This window comes from Carcharhinus amblyrhynchos, chromosome 1 (assembly GCF_965287045.1).
Source record: "Carcharhinus amblyrhynchos chromosome 1, sCarAmb.v2.hapA, whole genome shotgun sequence".
Classification (NCBI taxonomy): Eukaryota; Metazoa; Chordata; class Chondrichthyes; order Carcharhiniformes; family Carcharhinidae; genus Carcharhinus; species Carcharhinus amblyrhynchos.
The window spans coordinates 19,859,663-19,885,405 of NC_137324.1; the positions used below are offsets into that span (position 1 = coordinate 19,859,663).

A 25,743-nucleotide genomic window follows, 5' to 3' on the forward strand; every position below is an offset into this window, starting at 1 on the left:
AGAACTAGGGGTCATAGTTTGAAGATAAGGGGGTAAGCCTTTTAGAACTGAGGTGAGGAGAAATTTCTTCACCCAGAGGGTGGTGAATGTGTGGAATTCACCACCATATAATGTAGTTGAGGCCAAAATGTCTGATTTCAAGAAGAAATTAGATATAGCTCTTGGGCTAAAGGGATCAAGGGATACGGAAGGAAGGAGGGAATCAGGACATTGAATTCGATGATCAGCCATGATCAAAATGAATGGCAGAGCTGGCCTGAAGGGCTAAATGGCCTACTCCTACTTCTTGTTTCTACGTTTAAGGTGAAAGGGGAGATACAAAAGGGTCCAGAAGGGCAATCTTTTCACATAGAGGGTGGTGAGTGGTCTTTAACTCCTTGGATAAGGTACGGTGAGTGGCTTGCAAGACCACTGATGTATGTCTGCAATCTCATGTAGGCCAGACAATCAGGATGATTGATTTCCTCCCCGAAGGAACATGAATGAACCAGGTGGGATTTTTGTGACAATGTGGTAGTTACATGGTCATTGTTACTGAGACTGGCCTTTTATTTCAGATTCATTGAACAATATATGCCAGCTGCCATCTGGAGCATTAGTTCTCTGGGTAACTAGCCTAGTAATGTTCCAATTCTGATACCATTCCCGTGAACGTAATTATTTTATTACATCTTTCTCCCTTCGCCCACCAATGCCAACACATTTTCCCAGCTGAAACTAGTTGATTCCAAAACTGTTATCATTGGTCAACTAATTTTGTCTTGTCTGTTTGATCAGGTTACCCGTATACTTAATTAAACTGATTTATCTGATCACCGGCTACTTGGCAAACAATTTGACACAATCTTGCAGTTATGTTGCTTTCTTTCCTGCTTTGAGCTATCCAATTCCTGAGACAATTGCTTTTGGACTCATCAGCCTTGAGGAATTACCATAATTCAGCAGCAGTATTACCAAAATAGATAATTTAACACCAAACGAAATACCTTAAAAAGTACCATCCTTTATTACTGTCACTAACTACAAGGACACCCAATATCCTCTACCATTTTTCGCAACCTAGTTTTGATTTAAATTTTTTACACAAAAATAAAGTGCATCACCATTGCTGACTATGCAACAACAGCTGCAGTACCAATTTTTAAATCACATTTCAGAAAGAAAAACAGTTTAATTCTGAATAAATTTTAACTAAGCCCAATAGCTGTAAAGCCTGAGGGGCTGATTATGGGATAAGTAATGCCATTCATTTATGACCAGGCCTTTCAATCACATAGACAACAACAGCCTGAATAATACCTACATGCTGCTGCCAGCAGGAAAATCAGAGTGTTTCTTGCTGGCACTGGCAGCGCTAACCAGGTGGAATTCAATCACTCTTTGGTTGCAAAAGAATCACCAATGAGAAACAGAGGTCGAGGTAGCTTCTTTAAAAGGCACCCCAATCTCTCAGTGCAATGCCAAGGCCACCTCCCACAGGCATTACAATACCACACAGACAAGGGGAACACCCTCAATCCTCAACTTTCCCCTCTCTCAAAATGCCACACAGGAATAACAGTGACCTGGCCCTGCTTCCCCCCTCCCCTACAAGCCCCCCGCCCTCCTCCCCCCTCCCCCACAAGTTAAAGGCCTCACCACCAGCCCCAATTTTTCATTTCTCCCCCATCCAAGTCAGAGGCTTCATCCCCATTTTCCCTGAGTCAGAGGCCTCACCATCCACAAGAGAAATACTCCAATATGTAGCAGCAAAGGCCCTAGCCCCTTCAGTCACTACTTGGTAGTGCCAAGTTGGCACTGCCCCCACCACTCTGGCAGTGACTCCCTGGGCTTTTTAGATGACACATTTCAGTCAGAATGCATGTTCCTTCTCTGGTTATGATACACAAGGATTAAATTAATATCATGTTTAGAAGTGCTATCAAAATCCCAGCTAACTTCTTGTGTGTGATGCGTGACCTAGAGTCAAAATGTATTTCCGATTTGATTTATACCGATCACAACAATAAAATTAAGAACAAAAAAATCATAGGTTCATTATCCACCAAAGAGAAGTAGTTACTAAATAAAACATGAATAATGAAACTCTTCCTTGACCAAACACTGATGTAAGAATTGACCCTACCCCTGTGGAATTTGTAGGAGCAAATTCCACAGAATCACCAATCTCTGGGTGAAGAAATTTCTCCTCGCTCAGTCTTGAAAGGTAACCCTAATCTTCAAATTATGACTCCTAACTCTGGACTCCGCTACCATTGGAACATTCTTTCTGACAAATCCTGTTAGTACTTCATAAGTTTCTCTGAGATCTCCTCTCACTCTTCTGAACTCCAGTGGATACAATCCTAACCAAATTAGTATCTCCTCCTATGACTGACCTGCCATCCCAGGAATCAGTGTGGTAAACCTTCCCTCTATAGCAAGGACATTCTTCCTGAGATAAGGACACCATACTGCACACAATACTTCAGGCGTGGCCTCATCAATGCCCTATACAAAAGCTGTAAAATAACCCCATTCCTATACGCAAATCCTCTCGCTATGAAGTTATTTGCCATTTTTAATGTCTGCTATGCCTGTGCACATACTGTCAGCAACTGATACATGAGAACGCCAAGGTCTCATGGAGTAACCACCTCTTTCAATTTACACCCATTCAAATAATAATCTGCCTTCCTACTTTTGCTACCCAAGTAGAAAACGTCACAATTATGCACATTATACTGCATCTGCCATGCATATGCCCATAAATTCAGCCTGTCCAAATCACTCAGATGCATTTCTGCTTCATCCTCACAACTTTCCAACGCAACTTTGTATCATCTGCAAATTTAAAGATAATATATTTAGTTCCCTTGTCCAAATGATTAATATATAATGTGAACAGTGAGGGTTCCGCTTGCAATGCATTTACATCCTTCCTTAAATAAGGAGACCAATACTGTACACAATATTTCAGATGTGGTCTCACCAATTCCCTCTGTAACTGAGCCATAATCCCTTTACTGTTTTTATTAATTTCCCCCCACAAATAAACAATAAAATTGTATTTCCTAGTTACTTGCTGTACTTCATACTAGCATTTTGTGATTCATGCATCGGACTTCCAAATCCCTCTGCATCAATCTTCTCTAGATGGTCACCAAAGGCTTATGTGAATTGCCATAGGATTAAACAGATTTGAGAACTGAGTGGTGTGTGAAGAAAGGATTTCAATCAGTGGGACTCTGGCATCAGTACTCAAGGAAGTACTCAGGGGGTTGGGACCCAAGGCAGCAGGGAGACAGAAGAGAAGGTTGAGGACAGCACGGAAGTTAAAGAGAGCGCATTGAGTAGTAAAGGCAGCGTCAGCTATCCTAATACCAGACAGATCAGGCAAAAGCAGGGCAGAGAACAAGGGAAGTCCAGATTAAACTGCATTTATTTCAATGCAAGAGGCCTGATGGGCCAGGCAGATGAACTCAGGGCATGGATGGGTACACTGAACTGAGATAATACAACAATTACTGAAACATGGCTAAGGGAGGGACAGGACTGGCAGCTCAATGTTCCAGGGTATAGTTACTGTAGGAAAGATAGAACAGGAGATAAAAGAGGGGGAGTTGCACTTTTGATTAGGGAAAACATCACAGCCCCTACTGAGGGGGGATATATCTGAAGGTTTAGCCACTGAGTCTATATGAGTAGAACTGAGAAATAAGAAGGGGAAATCACTTTGATAAGGTTCTGCTATAGGCCCCCAAATAGTCAGCAGGAAATTGAGGAGCAAATATTTAAGGAGATTGCAGACAGCTCCAAGAAAAATAAGGTGGTAATAGTAGAAGATTTTAACTTTCCCGACATTGACTGGGACAGCCAAAATATTAGAGGGTTGGATGGAGAGAAACTTGTTGAGTGTATTCAGGAGGAATTTCTCATTCAGTCTGTGGATGGTCTGACTAGAGAGGGGGCAAAATTTGACCTCCTCTTGGGTAATAAGGAAAGGCAAGTGACAGAAGTGTTCGTGAGGGAATCAGTGACCAGTGACCATAATTCTATTAGTTTTAAGGTAACTATGGAGAATGATAGGTCTGGCCCAAAAGTTAAAATTCTAAATTGGGGCAATGCCAAATTGATGGTATCAGGCAGGAACTGTCAAAAATTAATTGGGGGAATCTGTGGGAAGGGAAAGGGATGTCCAATAAGTGGGAGGCTTTCAAAAGTGTGTTAACCAGGGTTCAGGGTAAGCACATCCCTCTTAGTGAAGGGCAAGGCTGGTAGAACTAGGTAACCTTGGATGACTCGAGATATTGAGGCCCTGGTCAAGAAGAAGAAGGAGGCACATGACATGCATAAGCAGTTGAGGCCAAGTGAATCCCTTGAAGAGTATAGGGGGTGTAGGAGTAGAGTTAAGGGAGATAACAGGAGGGCTAAAAGGGGATACAAGATTGAACATAAGAACATAAGAAATAGGAGCAGGAGTAGGCCAACTAGCCCTTCGAGCCTGCCCCGCCATTCAATAAGATCATGGCTGATCTGTCGTGGCTCAGTTCCACATTCCCGCCCTCTCCCCATAACCCTTAATCCCCTCTCTCATCAAAAACCCATCAACCCGCGTCTTAAATATTTAGCGAGGCAGCCTCCACCACTTCAACGGGCAGAGAATTCCAGAGATTCACCACCCTTTGAGTGAAGAAGTTCCTCCTCAACTCCGTTCTAAACCGCCCCCCCTTTATCTTGAGGCTATGCCCCCTAGTCCTACTTGTTTTGGCAGATAAGGCAAAGGAACATCCAAAGAGCTTCTAAGAATATGTAAAGGCCAAAAGAGTAACAAGGGAGAGAGTGGGGCCTCTTAAGGGTCAACAAGGTCATCTATGTGTGGATCCACAAGAGATGGGTGAGATCCTAAATGAATATCTCTCATCAGTATTTGCTGTTGAGAATAGCATGGATGTTAGGGAACTTGGGGACATAAATAGTGATGACTTGAGGAGTGTACATATTACAGAGGAGGAGATACTGGAAGTCTTAAAGCGCATCAAGGTAAATAAATCCTCAGGACCTGATGAAGGTGATATCCAAAAGAAAGCATTTGAAGAGGAGATGAGCCAAGTTACGATGGGTAACCAGGGAACAACACAAAGAAAAATTTGTATTAGGAGATAAAGAGGTGAGCTGTGGTTTAGCCATTGAATTTCAAAAGGAACATTTATAACTGGCAAAGATCATAGATTTTTCCCTAAAAGTAGTAGTCATAAAACAGCATTAAGTATTTTTATATCCTGGGACAGATACCTTTCAAAGGGGTTAAGAGAAATGAATTTAAAGATGAAAAACACGTATTTCAAGAAAGATTGAAAGCTATATAAATGGCGAATGCATGAGATATTCCAAAGAATGTACTGTGTTTAGGGTGAGCCCAGCCTCAGAAGTGTTCGTCTGTTCCAGAAAGCCAAAGTTTGTCACATGCCTTGAATTTCCTTTACCGAATAAGAGAGAGAAGTCTTGTGAAATACACAGTATTCATTCGTTTTTGTTGCCACTGAGGATTTTTTGAACAGCACTTTGTCATACACCTTTCCCTGACTTTGTTGCCTGGCCCTTTCAGGAACAAGGCACACCTGACAGCATTGCTCAAGGAATCATTGGAGTGCACAAGCTGCTCCAGCATGTCAAGGTAGCATCCCAAAGATGGAAAGATCAAAGTAACTAAATTCCAGAACAAGTCATTACAGAGACATAGAAAATGAATGAGATAATATTCATGCATCTTAACAGCAGTTATTATTTAAAAATAACCAAATTTACTGCCTTATGGCATTTTGAGCACTACCATTTTCTTCTGAAATGAAATGCTTATTATTACTCTCAGTAAATCTCATTACAATTTATACAACTATTGACATCACTTACGAATATCATTGCAACATTTGCAATGATTTTTGTTGTAATTCATCATAGCACATACTGTCTTTGTACTGTTTGTTGTATTGCCAGAATGTTATCCTAACAGGCTAAAATTGTTATTTTCAATGCAAGATTAAAATCTTTACACTAAACCAATTTTTAATATTTTTTTCAAAAGATGCATTAATTCTACCCAACAGCTTAAATAAAAAATGACTTATGGACAGAAAACAATGAGCTGTGGTAACTAGTTATTTTTTTCAGATTGGAGGGTGATAGAGGATGTGCTCCAAGGTCAATGCTGGGGCCACTACTTAGTTTCATTTACAAATCAGATGGATTTTGAAATGGGGAGTAAAATTTAAAAAATGGTAGACAGTAAGGGTGATACCAATCGACTACAACAGAATACAGATAGGCTGAGCAGAATGGGCAGACAAGTGGCTAATGGAATTTAATATATAGATCCATAGAACATTACAGCACAGAAACAGGCCTTTTGGCCCTTCTTGGCTGTGCCGAACCATTTTTCTGCTTAGTCCCACTGACCTGCATCTGGACCATATCCGTCCACACCTCTTTCATCCACGTACCTGTCCAAGTTTTTCTTACATGTTAAAAGTGAGCTTGCAATAACCACTTCATCTAGCAGCTCATTCGACACTCCCACCACTCTTTGTGTGACGAACACCCCCCCCCGCCCCAATATTCCCTTTAAACTTTTCCCCCTTCACCCTTAACCCATGTCCTCTAGTTTTTTCTCCCCCAGCCTCAGCGGGAAAAGCACGCTTGCATTCACTCTATCTATACCCATCATAATTTTATACACCTCTATCAAATCTCCCCTCATTCTTCTATGCTCCAGGAAATAAAGTCCTAACTTATTCAACTTTTCTCTGTAACTCAGTTTCTCAAGTCTCGGCAACATCCTTATAAACCTTCTCTGCACTCTTTCAACCTTATTAATATCCTTCCTGTAATTAGGTGACCAAAACTGCACACAATACTCTAAATGCAGCCTCACCAATGCCTTATACAACCTCACCATAACAATTCTAATTCTTATACTCAATACTTTGATTTATAAAGACCAATGTTCCAAAAGCACTCTTTACGACCCTATCTACCTGTGACACCACTTCTAGGGAATTATATATCTGTATTCCCAGATCCCTCTGTTCCACTGCACTCTTCAGTGTCCTACCAATTACCTTGTATGTTCTACCTTGGTTTGTCCTTCCAAAGTGCAATACCTCACACTTGTCTGAATTAAACTCCATCTGCCATTTTTCAGCCCATTTTTCTAGCTGGTCCAAATCCTTCTGCAAACTTTGAAAACCTTCCTCACTGTCCACTACATCTCCAACCTTTGTATCATCAGCAAATTTGCTGATCCAATTTACCACAATACAATCCAGATCATTGATATAGATGACAAATAACAATGGACACAGCACTGATCCTTACAGTGAAATGAAAAACTCCCGCCTGCTGGACGCTTAGATTTTTGGGATAAATCAGGCCCATTTTCTATCAACTTGTAGATGATACAAATTTTGGTGGGAGCGTGCAGAGATGCTTTAGTGTTATTTGGACAGGCTGCATGGTAGATGCAGTATCACATGGATAAATAATACATAAATTATCCAGATTATTTTTCAAATGGGTGTAAATTGAGAGGTGGATACTCAGTGAGACCATGATGTCCTTGTGCATCAGTCACTGAAAATAAATGTGCAGGTACAGTAGGCATTAAAGAAAGCAATTGGTAAGTTGGCCTTCATAGCAAGAGAATTTGAGCTTCTTAAAAATTCATTCATTGGACATGGGCGTTGCTGGCTGGCCAACATTTATTGCCCATCCCTAGTTGCCCTTGACAATGTGGTGAAGAGTTGCCTTCTTGAGTGATTGATACAACTTAGTGGCTTGCTAGGCTATTTCAGAGGGCAGTTAGCTGTCAACCACATAGCTGTGACTCTGAAGTCACATGTATGCCAGAACAAGTAAGGATGGCAGATTTCCTTCCGTAAAAGACATTTATGAACCAGATTGTTTCTTTTCAAGAATCAACAGTGGTTTTATTGTTATCAGCAGAGTTTCATTTCCAGATATTTTTAATTGAATTCAAATTCCATCATCTGCCACGAGGTATTCAAATCTGGGTCCCCGTAATATGAGTTGAGATTTTGGATCAGTAGTTTAGTGACAATGCTACTAGGCCATTAGGCATTGCCTCCCCTAAAGGAATACAGATGTTTCATTTCAATTGAATAAAGCATTAGTGAGGAGTACCTGGAATATTTTGTCCAGTTTTGGTGTCCTTATTGATCCATAAATTATTCAGATTATTTAGGTTAGGATTATATTCACTGGAGTTTAGAAGGGTGAGAAAGGATCTCATACAAATTTATAAAATTTTAACAGGATAAACACAGGGTAGATTTGGAAAGAATGTTCCCAATGGTGGGGAGTCCAGAACTAGGGGTCATAATTCAAGGATAAGGGATAAACCTTTCAGAACTGAGGTGAGGAGAAATCTTTTTACCCTGAGGGTGGTGAATGTGTGGAATTCACTCCCACAGAATGGAGTTGAGGCCAAAACATTGTCTGATTTCAAGAAGAAATTAGATATAACTCTTGGGACTAAAGAGATCAAGGGATATGGGGGAAGGGGATATTGAATTTGATGATTAGCTATGATCAAAATGAATGGTGGAGTCGGCTCGAAGGGCCAAATGACCTACTCTTGCTTCTAGTTTCTCTGTTTCTTAGCTAAGAAAGGATTTTAGAGGGAGTGCAGTGAAGTTTTACCAGGCTGATTCCTGAGGTGGCAGAACTGTCGCATGAGGAGAGTTGTCTATTAGAATTATATTCATTGGAGTTTAGAAGAGTGAGAGAGATCTCATAGAAACTGATAAAATTCCAATAAGGCAGGGCAGATTGTTCCCAATGTTGGGGGAATTCAGAACTAGGGGTCATAGTTTCAGGAAGGGATAAACCCGTTAGGACTGAGCTGAAAAGAAATTTCTTCCCCAAGACAGTGGTGAATCTGTGGAATTAACCAGCAGAAAAAGTAGCTATTTTTCATCTTTCATTTAAAATTTTGTTAAAATATTTATACAGCTCTTCTTGAAACCTGTTTAGATGGTGCCAATCTTATTTGCAACATCCAATTTACCATAGTCTGGGGTAAGCGGATGTGTTTTCTTCTCATCATCAGGCCTGATAAGTGTGTTCACTGTATCTACACCAATATCAGTTTCTTGACAGCCTGTTTTATCTAATGTTTATTGATATTGATGTCAATGATGACAACCAAAGTAATGTTGTCCTCGATTTTCTTCATTGCAGACTATGTCGTCAGAGGGAACTTAACGACCAAATAGTGATCCAATTTGTTCCTTTCTGGGGCACTTAGGGTGCTTCCTCAGCCTGAGTGTCTTTGGTCTCCTGAAGTTAGGCGTTGTCCTAATTTTCTGCTGCTTCTGACTATGAACTCCCTTCAAAATGGCCTTCTTTGCTTTCAAGGCCTTGGATTTAGCTTCAGTCTTAACAGGGGCAGCTTCCTTCGTCACCATTGGAGACATCAACGTATTGATTTTGCTGATCAGTTGTGATCATAATTCATGGCAGAGCAGGCTCAAAGGCCTGAATAGCCTGTTCCAGCTACTATTTTCTATGTATAGTTCTATGTACATCTTAGCTATTCAGCGCATACAAGAACTCCTCTTTTGAGTTTGTTGGTTGTATTTTTGTACATTTTGGTTTGACATCGATAATGCATAGAAAAACAAAATTCCTTTTAAAAAGAATGAAACATGAGGCTAAAAATATAATCCTTACCTTTCCAGGTCTGCATTTTCCAGCCAAGAGGTTAAAATTCATTCACACCAACTATATAAGCTTTCAAAAAGAGGTTTGATGAGTGAAACAAATTAATGCTGGGAAATATGTTAGGTGTTAGTGTCTCAATTTATTTAACATCTGCTGGTTAGTCTCTTCTTTTAATGAGGAAACACATCAAGGAACAAGTTATCATGCTCTTTCCTATAATTAACAATATTTAGTTCACAACCTCTCTCTACTGAGGCACTCTATTCATTTTGCAGAGTACGTACAAAGTAATTGTATGAAATTAAAATACTTCATTTTATTTTATAGTTTCTAAGGACAATATCGGTTCATCTTTTATGTAATCAGTCTCATAGTTATATGTTTTTGCATGATGGAGAGAAAGCAAAGCAGACTGAACAAGGGTGGGAATGAGCAAGAGATAATCAACATTGTTGTAGCTATTAAAAGAAAAATATCCTGCTTGCAAATACTCTTTGGAGTTCCTTAATCAAAAGACGGTGCCATCTACTTCACCAATGGTTCAAGTGAAATTAAAGCCCTGATGATAACTGGAGACACCCTGGGAGCAGGTTGTTCCCAGTATTTAAATGGCCAATCCAAGGATACAATTTAGACAGTTGGAATTGGGAAGAAGAGCACCATCAACAATGGATTTGAGATATTCAAACACTGCATTTCAATTCTCTGATGTCTTGATTCCTAGATATGCTGCAGAGGAATTGAACAGGTATATATTATTTCCCAGCAATGAGAGAAAGAAACCTACAACAAAACAAGACAGTGTGTTTGGAGGATGCCTGGTGGTAACCAGAGCAGGAAGGGCTTTAATAACTAAACTAGCTCAGAGACAGTGAGTGCTGTTGCACTTTCATCTTTGTCCTGTTCTAAACTGTCTCTTGAAGCCTACTCCATCACATCACTCCTCACACCAAACTGCCTCAGAGATGCATCCATGTTTCACTTGGAACATGTTTCACATCCTTGTTCATCTTTTCGCCACTGCCACTTACACTAATCCTCATGCAACTTCATAATTCTTCCTGATATCCTCATCAATTGGATGAAAGTGGTCCATTCTGCTCAGAGGTCTTTTATTCCCTCATTCAAGAAGATGAGAACATGCAATGCAATGGGTAAACTGGAGGTGGTGTTCCAAATGACAAACACACAGGGGGACCTCCTTGAAATTGGTGGAATTGTGCCAATTGGAAATGGGATGACAAGGAGATTGTGGCAACAGGATTAAATATTAGTGACTCACATGACACATGGAACCAAAGATCCCTTTATTCCAGTAGTCCAACACAACTTGTACCTTTCAAGTATTAAGTGGCCTCCATATTCCTCCTACCAAAATGTACTGTGTCATATTTACCTCTGTTGAATTTTATTTGCCAATTACTTGCCCACTCTGCAAACTTAATGGTGTCCTTGCAATTTGCTGAATTCCTCCTCAGTATTGAGTATCCCCACCAGTTTGGAGTTATCCAATGTATTAATATCTCAACCCAAGAGGAGATGTGGGTAATATGCCATGACCTTATGTCACCACTGGGAGTAACAACAAAGGTACCCAATTGAACTCCAAAAATCAAGAAGAGGGAAATTTGGCCAGGAAATGAAGAGGATATTGAAACTAGGTGTGGTGAATGGAGCGGCCACATTGTTTTGGTTTGAAAACCAACAATAATCAGTAGATGATCTGGAGGAGGGAACCGAGCGTATGGTGTCGAAATTTGCTGATGACACCAAGATTGGTGGAACGGCAAATTGTGCGGAGGGTGTGGAGAGTCTGCAGAAGGATCTAGATAGGCTGGGCGAATGGGCCAGGAACTGGCAAATGGAATTTAATGTTGGCAAATGTGAAGTTGTCCACTTTGGTAGGAATAATGGTAGGAAGGACTATTACTTACATGGCAAAAAACGGCAGCATGCGACGGTGCAGAGGAACCTCGGGGTCCTTGTGCATGAGTTGCAAAAACCCAACCTGCAGGTGCAGCAGGTGGTCAGGAAGGAAAATGGGATGCTGGCCTTCATAGCGAGGGGGATTGAATATAAAAGTAGGGAGGTCTTGCTGCAGCTGTACAGGGCACTGGTGAGGCCGCAGCTGGAGTACTGTGTGCAGTTTTGGTCGCCGCACTTACGCAAGGATATTTTGGCCTTGGAGGGAGTGCAGAGGAGGTTTACTAGGCTGATACCGGAGTTGAGGGGGTTGAACTATGAGGAGAGGCTGAATAAACTAGGCTTGTACTCGTTAGAGTTTAGAAGAATGAGGGGAGATCTCATTGAGACATATAAGATGATGAATGGGATGGATAGGATAGAGGTGGAGAGGCTCTTCCCGCTCAGAAAGGACAGTAGGACTAGAGGGCACAGCTTCAAGATAAAGGGGGGGGCGGTTTAGAACAGAGTTGAGGAGGAACTTCTTCACTCAAAGGGTGGTGAATCTCTGGAATTCTCTGCCCGTTGAAGTGGTGGAGGCTGCCTCGCTAAATATATTTAAGACGCGGGTTGATAGGTTTTTGATAGGCAAGGGGATCAAGGGTTATGGGGAGGGGGCGGGAATGTGGAACTGAGACACGACAGATCAGCCATGATCTTATTGAATGGCGGGGCAGGCTCGAGGAGCTAGATGGCCAACTCCTGCTCCTATTTCTTATGTTCTTAGCTCTGCAATGTCTTTTAGAATCTCAATAATATATTTAAATTCAATATTTATTCTTTGTTCTGGGTGGATGAGTTGATTGTGGTACTGCAAAAAGTCAATTATCTTACAACTTCAGATCCTACCTAAACGTATAGCAGAACCCATTGGTGAGAATCTGAAGGAGAAAAATGGCTTTCTTGGCTCATGAGCTTTCCCAGTACAGTATCATAAGATTTGGAATGCACAAGGCAAAACCTTATAGAGCAAGTCCTGAGGCTCATATCCAACATACAGCAACATTCATGCAGGTCATATTCTAAAACACAAACAGGGGCTTACACAAGTAGGGGTATTTAAGATAGTTTGAGAATATTTAAGCTTACAGCAAACTCACCGGTACCACACTGGGTTGTCAAAGACAAAGTATTTAGCAATTGACTTTTTTTTTAAATATGTTTAGGTATTAGGCAGGATCTTGTGGCCAGCAGAGGGTGTCAACAACGGGAAACCCCACTTACCGCAGTGGGACCAGAAGATCCAGTGCTAGCCAATGGCTGCCTCAAAACACACCATGTGGTGGCAGGGATGTGGGATTGGAAAATCTCAACCGTTGTTAGTTAGGTGCAGTGGAATCCTGAGTGCAGGCTGCTTTCAAGAAACTTAATCAAACAGTCTGTAATAATCCTGTGCTCATGGTGCCACATTTTAGCTAAAAAAAAAATCTATGTTGCGAACTGGTGCCTCAAGAGATAGTTTTGAAAGCAGCGCTCTCACAAATAGTGGAGGTGGCGTAACATCCCATGCTCTACTAACCAGAAAATTGTTATGATGTGGAGATGCTGGCGTTGGACTGGGGTAAACACAGTAAGAAGTCTCACAACACCAGGTTAAAGTCCAACAGGTTTATTTGGTAGTAAACGCCACAAGCTTTCAGAACTCTGTTCCTTTGTCACGAGTGGCAAGTTCTGATCATAAACAGGGCATATAAAGGTACACACAGTTTACAGAATACTGATTAGAATGCAGGTCTTTACAGCTAATCTGCTATTGAAGTCTTAAAGGTGCAGACAATGTGAGTGGAGATAGCATTAAGCACAAGTTAAAGAGATACGTATTATCTCCAGACAGGACAGTAAGTGAGATGTTGTAAGTTCAGGCAACTCATGGGGGTTACAGATAATGTGACATGAACCCAAGATCCCAGCTGAGGCTATCCTCATGTGTGCACAACTTGGCTATCAGTCTCTGCTCAGCGACTCTGCGCTGCCGTGTGTTGTGAAGGCCGCCTTGGAAAACGTTTACCTGAAGATCAGAGGCCGAATACCCGTGACTACTGAAGTGTTCCTCAACAGGGAGAGAACAGTCTTGCCTGGTGATTGTCGAGTGGCGTTTATTCTTCCGTTGTTGTAGCGTCTGCATGATCTCCCCAATGTACCATGCTTCGGGACATCCTTTCCTGCAGCGTATTAGATAGGCAACATTGGATATGGCGCTCGACTCATCGATCGGCAGTTCTGACATGCCACAGCTAGAAACCGCACCGACTTCCTCAGAAGACAAACACGGGACACAGTGGATAGAGTACCTTTTGTCGTCCAGTACTTCCCCGGAGCGGAGAAGCTACAACATCTTCTCCGGAGTCTTCAACATGTCATTGATGAAGATGAACATCTCGCCAGGGCCATCTCCACGCCCCCACTTCTTGCCTTCAAAACAACAGCACAACCTCAAACAGACCACTGTCCACAGCAAACTACCCAGCCTTCAGGAGAACAGTGACCACAACACCACACAGCCCTGTCACATTAACCTCTGCAAGACATGCCGGATCATTGGCATGGATGACATCATCTCACTTGAGAACACCATCCACCAGGTACACGGCACATACTCTTGCAATTCAGTCAATGTTGTCTACCTAATACATTGCAGAAAAGGATGTCCCAAGGCATGGTACATTGGGGAGACCATGCAGACGCTACAACAACGGATGAATGAACACCGCTCGACAATCACCAGGCAAGACTGTTCTCTCCCTGCTGGGGAACACTTCTGATGTGGATATGCCAGCGTTGGACTGGGGTAAACACTGTAAAAAGTCTGACAACACCAGGTTTAAGTCCAACCGATTTATTTGATAGTAAACCCACTAGCTTTCGAGGTTACCCCCTTCGTCACGTGAATGGAAAGTTCTGGCCTCAGACAGAGCAGAAAGCACAGACAGTTTACAGATTACTGATTAGAATGCAAATCTTTACACCTAATCTGCTGTTTAAGTCTTAAAGCGGCTAACAATGTGAGTGGAAGGAGCACTGATCACAGGTTAAAGAGATGTGTATTGTCTCCAGACAGTACAGTAAGTGAGGTTTTGCAAACCCAGGCAAGTCACGGGGGTTACAGATAGTGTGACATGAACCCAAGATCCCTGTTGAGACTGTCCTCACGTGTGCGGAACTTGGCTATCAGTCTCTGCTCAGCGACTCTGCGCTGTCGTGTGTCGTGAAGGCCGCCTTGGAGAATGCTTACCCGAAGGTCAGAGGCTGAATGCCCATGACCATTGAAGTGTTCGCCAACAGGAAGGGAACAGTCTTGCCTGGTGATTGTCGAGCAATGTTCATTCATCCGTTGTCGTAGCGTCTGCATGGTCTCCCCAATGTACCATGCTTCGGGACATCCCTGCCTTCAGACAACCATGCAACCTCAAACAGACCATTGTTCACAGCAAACTACCCAGCCTTCAGGAGAACAGTGCCCACAATACCACACAACCCTGCCACAGCAACCTCTGCAAGACATGCCGGATCATCGACATGGATACCATCACACGTGAGAATACCATCCACCAGGTACACGGTAAATACTCTTGCAACTCGGCCAACATTGTCTACCTGATACGTTGCAAGAAAGGATGTCCCGAAGCATGGTACACTGGGGAGACCATGCAGACGCTACGACAACAGATGAATGAACATCGCTCGACAATCACCAGGCAAGACTTCCTGTTGGCGAACACTTCAGTGGTCATGGGCATTCAGCCTCTGACCTTCGGGTAAGCATTCTCCAAGGCAGCCTTCATGACACACGACAGCAGAGTCGCTGAGCAGAGACTGATAGTCAAGTTCCGCACACAAGGACGGTCTCAACAGGGATCTTGGGTTCATGTCGCACTATCTGTAACCCCTGTGACTTGCCTGGGTTTGCAAAACCTCACCTACTGTACTGTCTGGAGACAATACACATCTCTTTAACCTATGCTTAATGCTATTTCCACTCACATTGTCTGCACTTTTAAGACTTGAATAGCAGATTAGCTGTACAGACTCGCATTCTGATCAGTATTCTGTAAACTGTGTGACTTTATATGCCCTGTTTCTGATCAGAACTTTCCACTCACCTGACGAAGGAACAGTGTTCTGAAAGCTTGCGGCATTTACTGTCAAATAAACCTGTTGGACTTTAACACGGTGTTGTGAGACTTCTTACAAAAAATTGTTATCCAGGGAATAGTGGTATGTTACGGTAGAGAAGGAGCCCCAAGTAAAGTTTGTTTATTCGTCACAAGTAAGGCTTACATTAACACTGCAATGAAGTGACTATGACACTCCCCTAGTCGCCACAGTCCGATGCCTGTTCGGGTCAATGCACCCAACCAGCATGTCTATTTCTCCCCACAGTTTCTATCAGACCTGTTGAGAATTTCCAACATTTTATTGTTTTTATTTCAGTTTTTTTTACTTCTGTTTAAGGAAAGATATAGCACCTTTAAAAACATCCCCTTTAAAATAATTTAAGAGAATTTCCCCAGCCAGCTGGGCATAAAAGGGGTTGTTCAAGAGAAGTGAAGCGAAGAGAATCAAGCTAGGCACTGAACAATTGAAAGATATACTATGTTGGCTTATTCGCAAAAGGAAGGAGAATCACAGATGGTTGATCCCTGTCCAATTACAAATTTTCTACAAAAGCACTGTCACAAAATGCTAATGGAAGGAATTCCTCATGATGCAAGTGGCATTACCTACCCAATTAAATATCCCTTCCATCCCAAGTATCCTCGGCTAATGTGTATCTCACCTGTTCAGAGATCATATTGGAAGAATGAGAGGAAAACGGAGGTGAACTCAATATCAGAAAAACAGCAAATAGGATAATGGTGAAGCAAATCCAAATTCATAAAGTGACATAGGAAATTGAGGAATCCCCAAGCCTGTTTAGAAAGGGAAGTGTTCTGTATACCATAATTACCAAATTGATCGTGCACTTTGATAAAGATCAATTCAGCAGTTATTTTTCAGTGATACCTATGCAAGTGAGGTTGGAGAGGCAGAATAGTAAACACATGATTACTAACTGTGCATTACAAATCTTTTTAAAAAAAAGCTGATGTTGTGCTATTCACTGCATACAATCTACATAATAATAAATATCCCGGGATTCTCCATGCCTACTAGCTCCAAATGCGAATCACGATGGCCGGAGAATCAGAGATTAGTAGAAAAACGAATTGGCACTGGGTGCCAACCCCACAGCCGCGCACCCCCCACCCCCCACCCCACCCTCCAAGGCCATGCTGCCAATCCCAATCAGATTCCCACCCACAGCATGAGAAAACCCAATGCATATTCAAAACCACAAGTTTAAATGCAATTAGCAGGCTTGAAGCTCAAGTCAAATGGCTCTCACTATTCACTGGCCTCCCTAGTGGGGATGTGGAGATGTGGAGATGCCAGCATTGAACTGGGGTAAACACAGTAAGAAGTCTCGCAACACCAGGTTGAAGTCCAACCAGTTTATTTGATAGTAAACTCACAAGCTTTCGGAGTTTGCCCCTTCGTCAGGTCACTCACCTGACGAAGAGGCAAACTCCAAAAGCTTGTGGGTTTACTTTCAAATAAACTGGTTGGACTTTAACTTGGTGTTGTGAGACTTCTTACTGTGTTCTCCCTAGTGGGATCAGCATTCTGTGGTCTTTAGTATAGGCCCCCACAAGCAAAGGCCTGGCATGTTGGACCCTGAGGGTTGAGGAAACATGACCAACCACTCAGCAATGAAAGACATCATGCCCAGAGGGGGAAATAACGTCTGGGCCTAACTCCTTAAGCCCTCTTGGGCTCAAGACAGCAGGCTGGGGTCTGAGTGCCTGGGAACCAAGGGGCCTGAGTGAATGGGCTTGGGGGCGGGGGGGAGGCTGCTGAAGAGACAGAGAGAGAGAGAGAGAGCGGGGTGGCGAGTCAGTTCAGAAACTAGAAGCTGAAGTAGGCCATTAAGGCCTTGGAGCATGATCTGCCATTCATCATGATCCAGCCTTGCGGTATGATGTTATTCTTTTTTGGGAGGAAAAAGGCTCTCACTGTCCACCCTATCCAATCCTCTGATCATCTTGTTTGCCTCAATCAGGTCACCTCGTAACCTTCTTCTCTCCAATGAAGATAACCTCAAGTCCCTCAGCCTTTCCTCATAAGACCATCCCACCATACCAGGCAACATCGTGGTAAACCTCCTCTGCACCCTTTCCAATGCCTCCACATCTTTTTTATAATACGGTGACCAGAATTGTACGCAATACTCCAAGTGCGGCCGCACCAGAGTTTTGTACAGTTGAAACATGACCTCACGGCTCCCAAATTCAATCCCTCTACCAACAAAAGCTAACACACCGTACGCCTTCTTAACAACCTTATCAACCTGGGTGCCAACTTTCAGGGAGCTATGCACATGTACCCCAAGATCTCTCTGCTCGTCAACACTACTAAGAGTCCTTCCATTAGCCCTATATACTGTACTCCTGTTATTCTTACCAAAGTGAATCACCTCACACTTTTCCTATTTAAACTCCATCTGCCACCTCTCGGCCCAGTTCTGCAGCTTATCTATGTCCCTCTGCAAACTGTAACATCCATCCTCACTGTCTACAACTCCTCCAACTTTGGTGTCGTCAGCAAATTTACTAATCCATCCTTCTACACCCTCATCTAGGTCATTTATAAAAATGACAAACAGCAGTGGCTCCAAAACAGATCCTTGAGGTACACCACTTGTAACTGAACTCCAGGTTGAATATTTCCCATCAACCACCACCCTCTGTCTTCTATCAGCTAGCCAATTCCTGATTGGAAAGGTGTATTCTTCCATTATCGCTGGGTCAACATTTGGGAACTTCTACCCAGCAACTACCTTCACCACAGACTGCAGCAATTCACAAAGGCAGCTCATCACCAACTTCTCAATGGCAATTAGCAATGGGCAATAAACACAGGCCTTGACAGTAATGCTTGCATTCCATTATATAGAATATATAACACAGAAACAGTTCATTTGGCCCAACCAATTCATGTCAGTGTATGTGCTCCAGTTGAGCCCTCTCTCATCTTTTTTCTTCATAACCATCTATTTCTTCTGCCTTGAATAGCTTCCCTTAAATATATCTATATTATTTACTCCCTATGGTGCCATGTTTCATGTTCATACCATTCTTTGAATGAAAAGGTTTCTTCTGAATTCCTTATTGGATATTGGGCAACATGGTGGCACAGTGGTTAGGACTACTGTGCCAGGGAAACGGGTTGATTCTGGCTTTGGGTGACTGTGAGGAGTTTCCATGTTCTCCCAGTGTCTGAATGGGTTTCCCCTGGGTGCTCTGGGCCTGGGTGCTTTTTTTAGTGGTGAATTCATGGGATAAATGGCCTCCTTCTGCACAGTAGGGATCCTATGGTTCAATATATGACATCAAGGTACTATAGGTTTGTTTGGATGAATGAATACATAAGTAAAAAACATGAACAGCACTTTCATTCCCTTCCACAATGTCAACTGAAGCTACAGTTTTAAATTCCTAAATAGTTGTAGCAGCACTGTTAAAGGGCTAAGTGCATGCATCTTAGAACATCAAGTTTCCCACACTTACAGCTGAGCCATTTAAAATGAAAATCTCAAGAGGAATGTTTCCTGCACAACAACATTATTAAAATCTTGATCAATAGGCCAGTGGGCTGACAAATGGCAGATGGAGTTTAATTTATACAAATGCGAAGTGTTGCATTTTGGTAGATTGAACCAGGGTAGGACTTACTCAGTTAATGGTAGGGCACTGGGGAGAGTTACAGAACAAAGAGATCTAGGGGTACATGTTCATAGCTCCTTAAAAGTGGAGTCACAGGTAAACAGAGTGGTGAAGAAGGCATTCAGCATGCTTGGTTTCATCAATCAGAACATTGAATATGGGAATTGGGACATCTTGTTGAAGTTGTACAAGACATTGGTAAGGCCACACTTGGAAGATTGTGTGCAGTTCTGGTCACCCTATTATAGAAAGGATATTAATAAACTAGAAAGAGTGGAGAAAAGATTTACTAGAATGCTACTGGTTTGAGTTATAAGGAGAGGCTGGATAGACCGGGACTTTTTTCTCTGGAGTATAGGAGGCCGAGGGATGATCTTATAGAGGTCTATAAAATAATGAGGGACTCAGATCAACTAGATAGTCAATATCATTTCCCAAAAGTAGGGGAGTCTAAAACGAGAGGGCATAGGCTTAAGGTGAGAGAAGAGAGATACAAAAGTGTCCAGAGGGGCAATCTTTTTCACAGAGGATGGAGAGGGTCTGGAACAAGCTACCCAGAGCTAGTAGTAGAAGCGGGTACAATGTTGTCTTTTAAAAAGCATTCAGATAGTTACATGGGTAAGATGGGTGTAGAGGGATATAGGTCAAATGCAGATAATTGGGATTAGCTTAGGGGTTTAAAAAAAAGGTGGCATAGATAAGTTGGGTGAAGGGCCTGTTTCCATGCTGTAAACCTCTATGACATGATAACAGTACTGCAGGTGCATTTGGATTATACAACCATAAGCCTAAAGTTGAAGAGCTCCACTTAGAATATAAAAGTAGGGAAGCCTTGCTGCAACTGTACAGGGTACTGGTGAGGCCACAGCTGGAGTACTGTGTGCAGTTTTGGTCGCCGCACTTGCGGAAGGATATATTGGCCTTGGAGGGAGTGCAGAGGAGGTTCACTAGGCTGATACCGGAGATGAGGGGGTTGGACTACGAAGAGAGACTAAATAGACTGGGTCTGTACTCGCTGGAGTTTAGAAGGATGAGGGGGGATCTTAGAGACATATAAGATAATGAAGGGGATGGATAGGGTAGAGGTAGAGAGATTCTTCCCACTTAGAAACGATAGCAGAACTAGAGGGTACAGCCTCAAGATAAGGAGGGGCGGGTGCAGTTTAGATCAGAGTTGAGGAGGAACCTCTTCACTCAAAGGGCGGTGAATCTCTGGAATTTTCTGCCTGTTGAAGTGGTGGAGGCTACCTTGCTAAATATATTTAAGTCACGGGTAGATAGGTTTTTGATAGACAAGGGAATTAAGGGTTACGGGGAGAGAGCGGGAAAGTGGAACTGATCCACTTCAGATCAGCCGTGATCTTATTGAATGGTGGGGCAGGCTCAAAGGGCTAGGTGGCCTACTCCTGCTCCTATTTCTTATGTTCTTATGTGATTAAACAAAATTGGTCAACAAAAGAGCTGAAAGGCAGTGTAGAAGAAAGCTAAAAGTGTTGCGGAAGGGCATAACTTTAAAGTTAGACCTAGGCCATTGGGTCATTGCCTGGCATTTGAGTGGCATGAATGTTACTTGCCACTTTTCAGCCAAAGTCTGGATGTTGTATAGATCTTGTTGTACTTGAACATGGACTGCTTCACTATCTGAAGAGTTGCAAATAATGCTGAACATTATGCAATCAGCTGTGAACATCCCCACTTCTGTACTTATGATGGAGGGAACATCATTTACGAAGCAGCTGAAGATGGTTGGGCCTAAGAACACTACCCTGAGGGACTCCTGCAGCCGAGATGACTGACCATCCACAACCATAACCATCTTCCTGTGTACTAGGTATGACTCCCACCAGCAGAGAGTTTGTCCCCTGATATCCACTGATTCCAGTTTTCCTTGGGTTCCTTGATGCCACACTTGATTGAATGCAGCGTTGGTATCAAGGGCTGTCACTCTCACTTCACCACTGGAATTCATCTCTTTTGCCCGTGTTTGAACTAAGGCTGTAATAAAGTAAGGAACTGAGTGACCTGGTGAAATTCAAACTGAACGTCATTGAGCAGGTTATTGCTGACCAGATGCTGCTCGATGACTCCTCCATCACTATACTGATGATCAAGAGTAGACTGATAGGAAGGCAATTGGCCAGGTTGGATTTGTCCTGCTTTTTGTGTACAGGACATACCTGGGCAAATTTCCACACTGTCGGGTAGATGCCAGTGTTGTAACTGTATTAGAAGTACTGTACTTTTTCTTTAATATTAATACAGTCCTTAACTTTTTTAGTTAACTACAAATGATGGTCTCTCCCTTTGGAATTTTTCTTTCTCTCCAAGTTACTTTCACATGCTGCTATGACAGATGCACTTTTACCACTTTTGCAGTCCCTCCAATCACTTCTAAACCCACTTGTAGCATGAAATCTCCTGGGTACCTACCAATGACATCCTGTGTAACATTGTAATTCATTGTTTTAATTTTGTTTGAGGATGGATATATTTCAAAGTCTCATCTTATTGGAAATCTGCCCAAATAATAACATGTGAAATATATTATTGGCTTAGTTGCACTGATGATCTTTCAAACAGAAATCAAATTTTAAAAAGTTGCATGAGTCCTTTGTAATGGCCTCCAGTACACATCAATATAGACACACACACACAAAGAAAAACTACACAGAAACTGGAAAACATAAAGAAGGAACATCATAATTTAGCTTATGTTTAACCTATATTATCAGTAGATGTTTCCTTTAGTTCAGACACTTGGAAAAGTATGGACTAATAAATGAAATAGTACTAATTCATTAAAGACAAATCATGTTCAAGTTATTTGATGAAGTGATGGAGAGGATTGATGAGAGTATGCGGTTTATCTGCATTTGGAATTTCAGAAAGCATTCAATAAAAAACAACAATAGACATGAGTAAAATTAAAGCTCCTATTTCGGGCAGTGACAGGATGAATATGAACTTGGTCAAGGGAAAGCAGAATCATGGTCAGCAGTTGAAACTAAATGATGCAAGAACAGATAGTCCTGGATCGTTGGACAATTAAGGAGGATCTTTAAAACATTGTTTGGTATTCTCTGTTTCATTAATAGAGGCAGAGAATGCTCAACTTGGATCTCCTCATGGCTGGTTGACTCTAAGTCTCATTCTAGCCTTTGTCCGTATTTGGCAGGAGGACTGGTAACATGGCGGGAGCAGGCATCGGAAGAAGAATCAATGGCTTCCTGCCATCATGGAATATTACTATCAAAGCAACCTCACTGGCCCAAAATATGTCATTGAATGAGCACTAAATCTCTGCCCTTGCTATTGGCACCTGACCCATCCCTGCACCTCTCTATCTGTATTTTGGGTCCTTCTGCAATCCTGGGCAGGCATTGTGGATGGATTCAATACCAGCAGCAGCCACCGTGCTGCTCCATCCCCACAACAGTGGCATACCCAAGCCATACACAACTGCTGGCCACTGATTGGATGGCAAATCATTATTTTATCAACCAGCAATCATCCAGAACTTATCCAAAACTCAATGATTTCTTCCTGATATTGGGTCACCTTGATACAGCCAGCTAAGTTTCCGGTAGAATGCATTTGTTATTTCATTGTGCATTATGATAAATTATAAATCCCATCCTGCCATTACGCATTCAATAATCCTTCTACATCTACGGAGACAATTATATAAAATATTGAGGACCTCAGGTGCCTCATTAATCTCTAAAGGAGGAATAGAATATAAAAAGAGTACTGTACTTCCTGACTGGTGAACATCTATGCATTAATTTATATTTCATATATTTTAATGTATTGCACTTTAAATCTTTAAAAATGTATGCTGCAAGTATTACCCTGTGTCCCATTGGTAAATGCAAGTCCCAACATTTTTGATTAACCGGCACCATCTATTCTTTGAGCATGCCAGATAACAAAAAAATTGTATTGTGAATTAGCGGTTTTTAAACACTGGATTGAAGGAAATACAAGAAAGAGTGGTCATTTAACCTCTCTGTTTTATGAATTATCATTTGCATATTAATACCTAGCTCATGATTTGATGACCAGGACACTCAATTAATGATCCTTATGAGACACAATGACACAACAAGTAACTCTAACTAATTGTTAGTCATTTCCAGATATTTTGCTATCCTTACAGTTTGTTTCACGTAATTTCAGAGTTCACAACTCTGCATAAATATGTTTAATTTGTGATGATACTGTGGCTTTAAGAAATGTACTTATATCATGTTCCTTGTATGGGGTATGTTTCAAATTCAGCTCTGTTTTACATGATGCCAATTTGTCTGGGCACCAGGCAGCTCAAATGCTGAGAATGCAGGATACTTATTGATTTTAGCTAATGGTGTGGTTGTCTTTACAGAATTAATACATTTGTATTTACTTAGGTTTCCCTTGGGATTTCAGAGCAGGATTTTATTTAGGTTGATTAACAAAGTCATGTGTTAAAGGACGGTGCAAAATCTGCAGGAGAGACAGTGTTTTAGAGCAGTCAGTCTCTGCCTGGTCCTGAAGGGAGTAATACGTGTCTCCCTGTCTCACTGTCCGCAGAAGTACTCTGAGAACTCTAGAGCGGCAATCTAATTACAAGCACACAAACGTATGTTTGCTAACTGGTTTTGAAGAGGGGTTTTAAGCCTGTCAGAAGGAATATTGCATGAATAGGAATTTAGGGATATGTTAGTAGTTAAAAATTGTATCTTGTCATACTTAATCATTGTTCAAATGTAAAATATTAAGCTGATTCATTTGTTCTAGTTAAACTGTGTTGTTAAATAAAGTTTGTTTTGAAAAAAGCTTCCCAGTTTGTCAAGAGAATCATTCTTGGAGTGAAACATCAGGGTTGAAATTCTCCAGCCTCCCAGACATTTGTTTCCCATCAATGGGAGGTGGCATATTGTTTGCTAGCATTTTATCGAACAAGCTGGAAATTGCAGAGCTCTCAAATTCAGAAGAATCTTGTATCCTACTGAATAAATCACAAAGAGCTAACGTGCAGGTACAGCAAGTAATTAGAAAAGCTAATAGGATGTCATATTGTCAATGGCAAGGAGAATTGAGTACAAAAGTAGGAAGGTTATTCTTTAGCTGCACAGGACACTGGTGAGACCACATCTGAAATATTTATATGGTATTGGTCTCCTTATTTAAAGGTCCGTGTAAATACATTAGCAGTTCAGAGAAAGTTTACTGCATTGATACCAGGAAAGATTGGAGAGGCTAGGCTTATGTTCAATGAGTTTAGAATGACAAAAGGCGACTTGATTGAAACATAAGGTTCTGAAAGGTCCTGACAGCGTGAACGTGAAGAGGATGTTTCCTTTTGTGGGAGAATCTAAAACGAGGAGTCACTGTTAAAATTAAGGGGTCACTCATTTAAGACACAGGCGAGAAGAATTTTTTTCCTCTGAATGTTATAAGTGTCTGGAATTCTCTCTCTCGAAAGACAGTGGAAGCATAATCTTCAAAGATTTTTGAGGCACATCTACATAAACAAGGTCGTGGAAGGCTTTTGGGGATAGGCAGGAATGTGAGGTTGAGCTAACAATCAGATCATCATGATCTTATTGAATACTGGAGCAAGCCCGAGGAATGAGGCACTCACTTCTGCTCCTAATTCATACATATGTATAATATTCTTACTCAATTGTAAGCATTTTAATTTCTAATAGCTTCCTCTTTTATTATACTGTTGACCAATGAGATCCCTATTCTCCAAAGGCTTATTTTAATTTAACAGAAATCTAAAGTTACACAACTATAAATCACCTCACAATATTTAGCAGGCATAACACAGACACTGTTATAAACCATTAAAACGTAAAATAATTTATTAGTTTATTCCTGCACAACATTTTTTGTTGTTTCATACTCAATTGCATTCATCAAAAGTGAATTATGAAATTAACAAAATGACCAATGTATTCAGCAAAGCTGCCACTCACTCACGGACATTCACTTATCGCAGACACATTTAATCACAATGTACAAAAAGTCTGTATCAGACCACCAACTTAAACTTACACCATGCCAAATTGCTTTTACTGCCACCAGAATCTTTTGTTTAAATAAATGATGATATTAAATAATAAGCTAATTCTCTGTAATAAACATTAACTATTAAAATATATAAGGCAGAATTTAATGTTTGCGATTGGATCTTCCACTGCTGACAGGAGCCCATATTGCCCCCATTGGTGGAGATCCTTCTCCTTTAACTGCCCATCAAGTTGGCCTACTTTAAGGGCCCCTGGGGAGGATATCTCCCCCACTCCGT

The 25,743-nt window shown here is 41.7% G+C and overlaps 1 protein-coding gene and 1 pseudogene across 1 annotated transcript in view; both read right to left on the reverse strand.

Moving 5' to 3' along the window:
* Positions 1-25,743, reverse strand: part of ctnna2 (catenin (cadherin-associated protein), alpha 2) — a 1,308,817-nt gene that overhangs the window by 1,029,616 nt on the left and 253,458 nt on the right. The gene's annotated exons all lie outside the window — the stretch shown is intronic.
* Positions 9,027-9,473, reverse strand: LOC145349008 (large ribosomal subunit protein uL23 pseudogene; annotated as a pseudogene).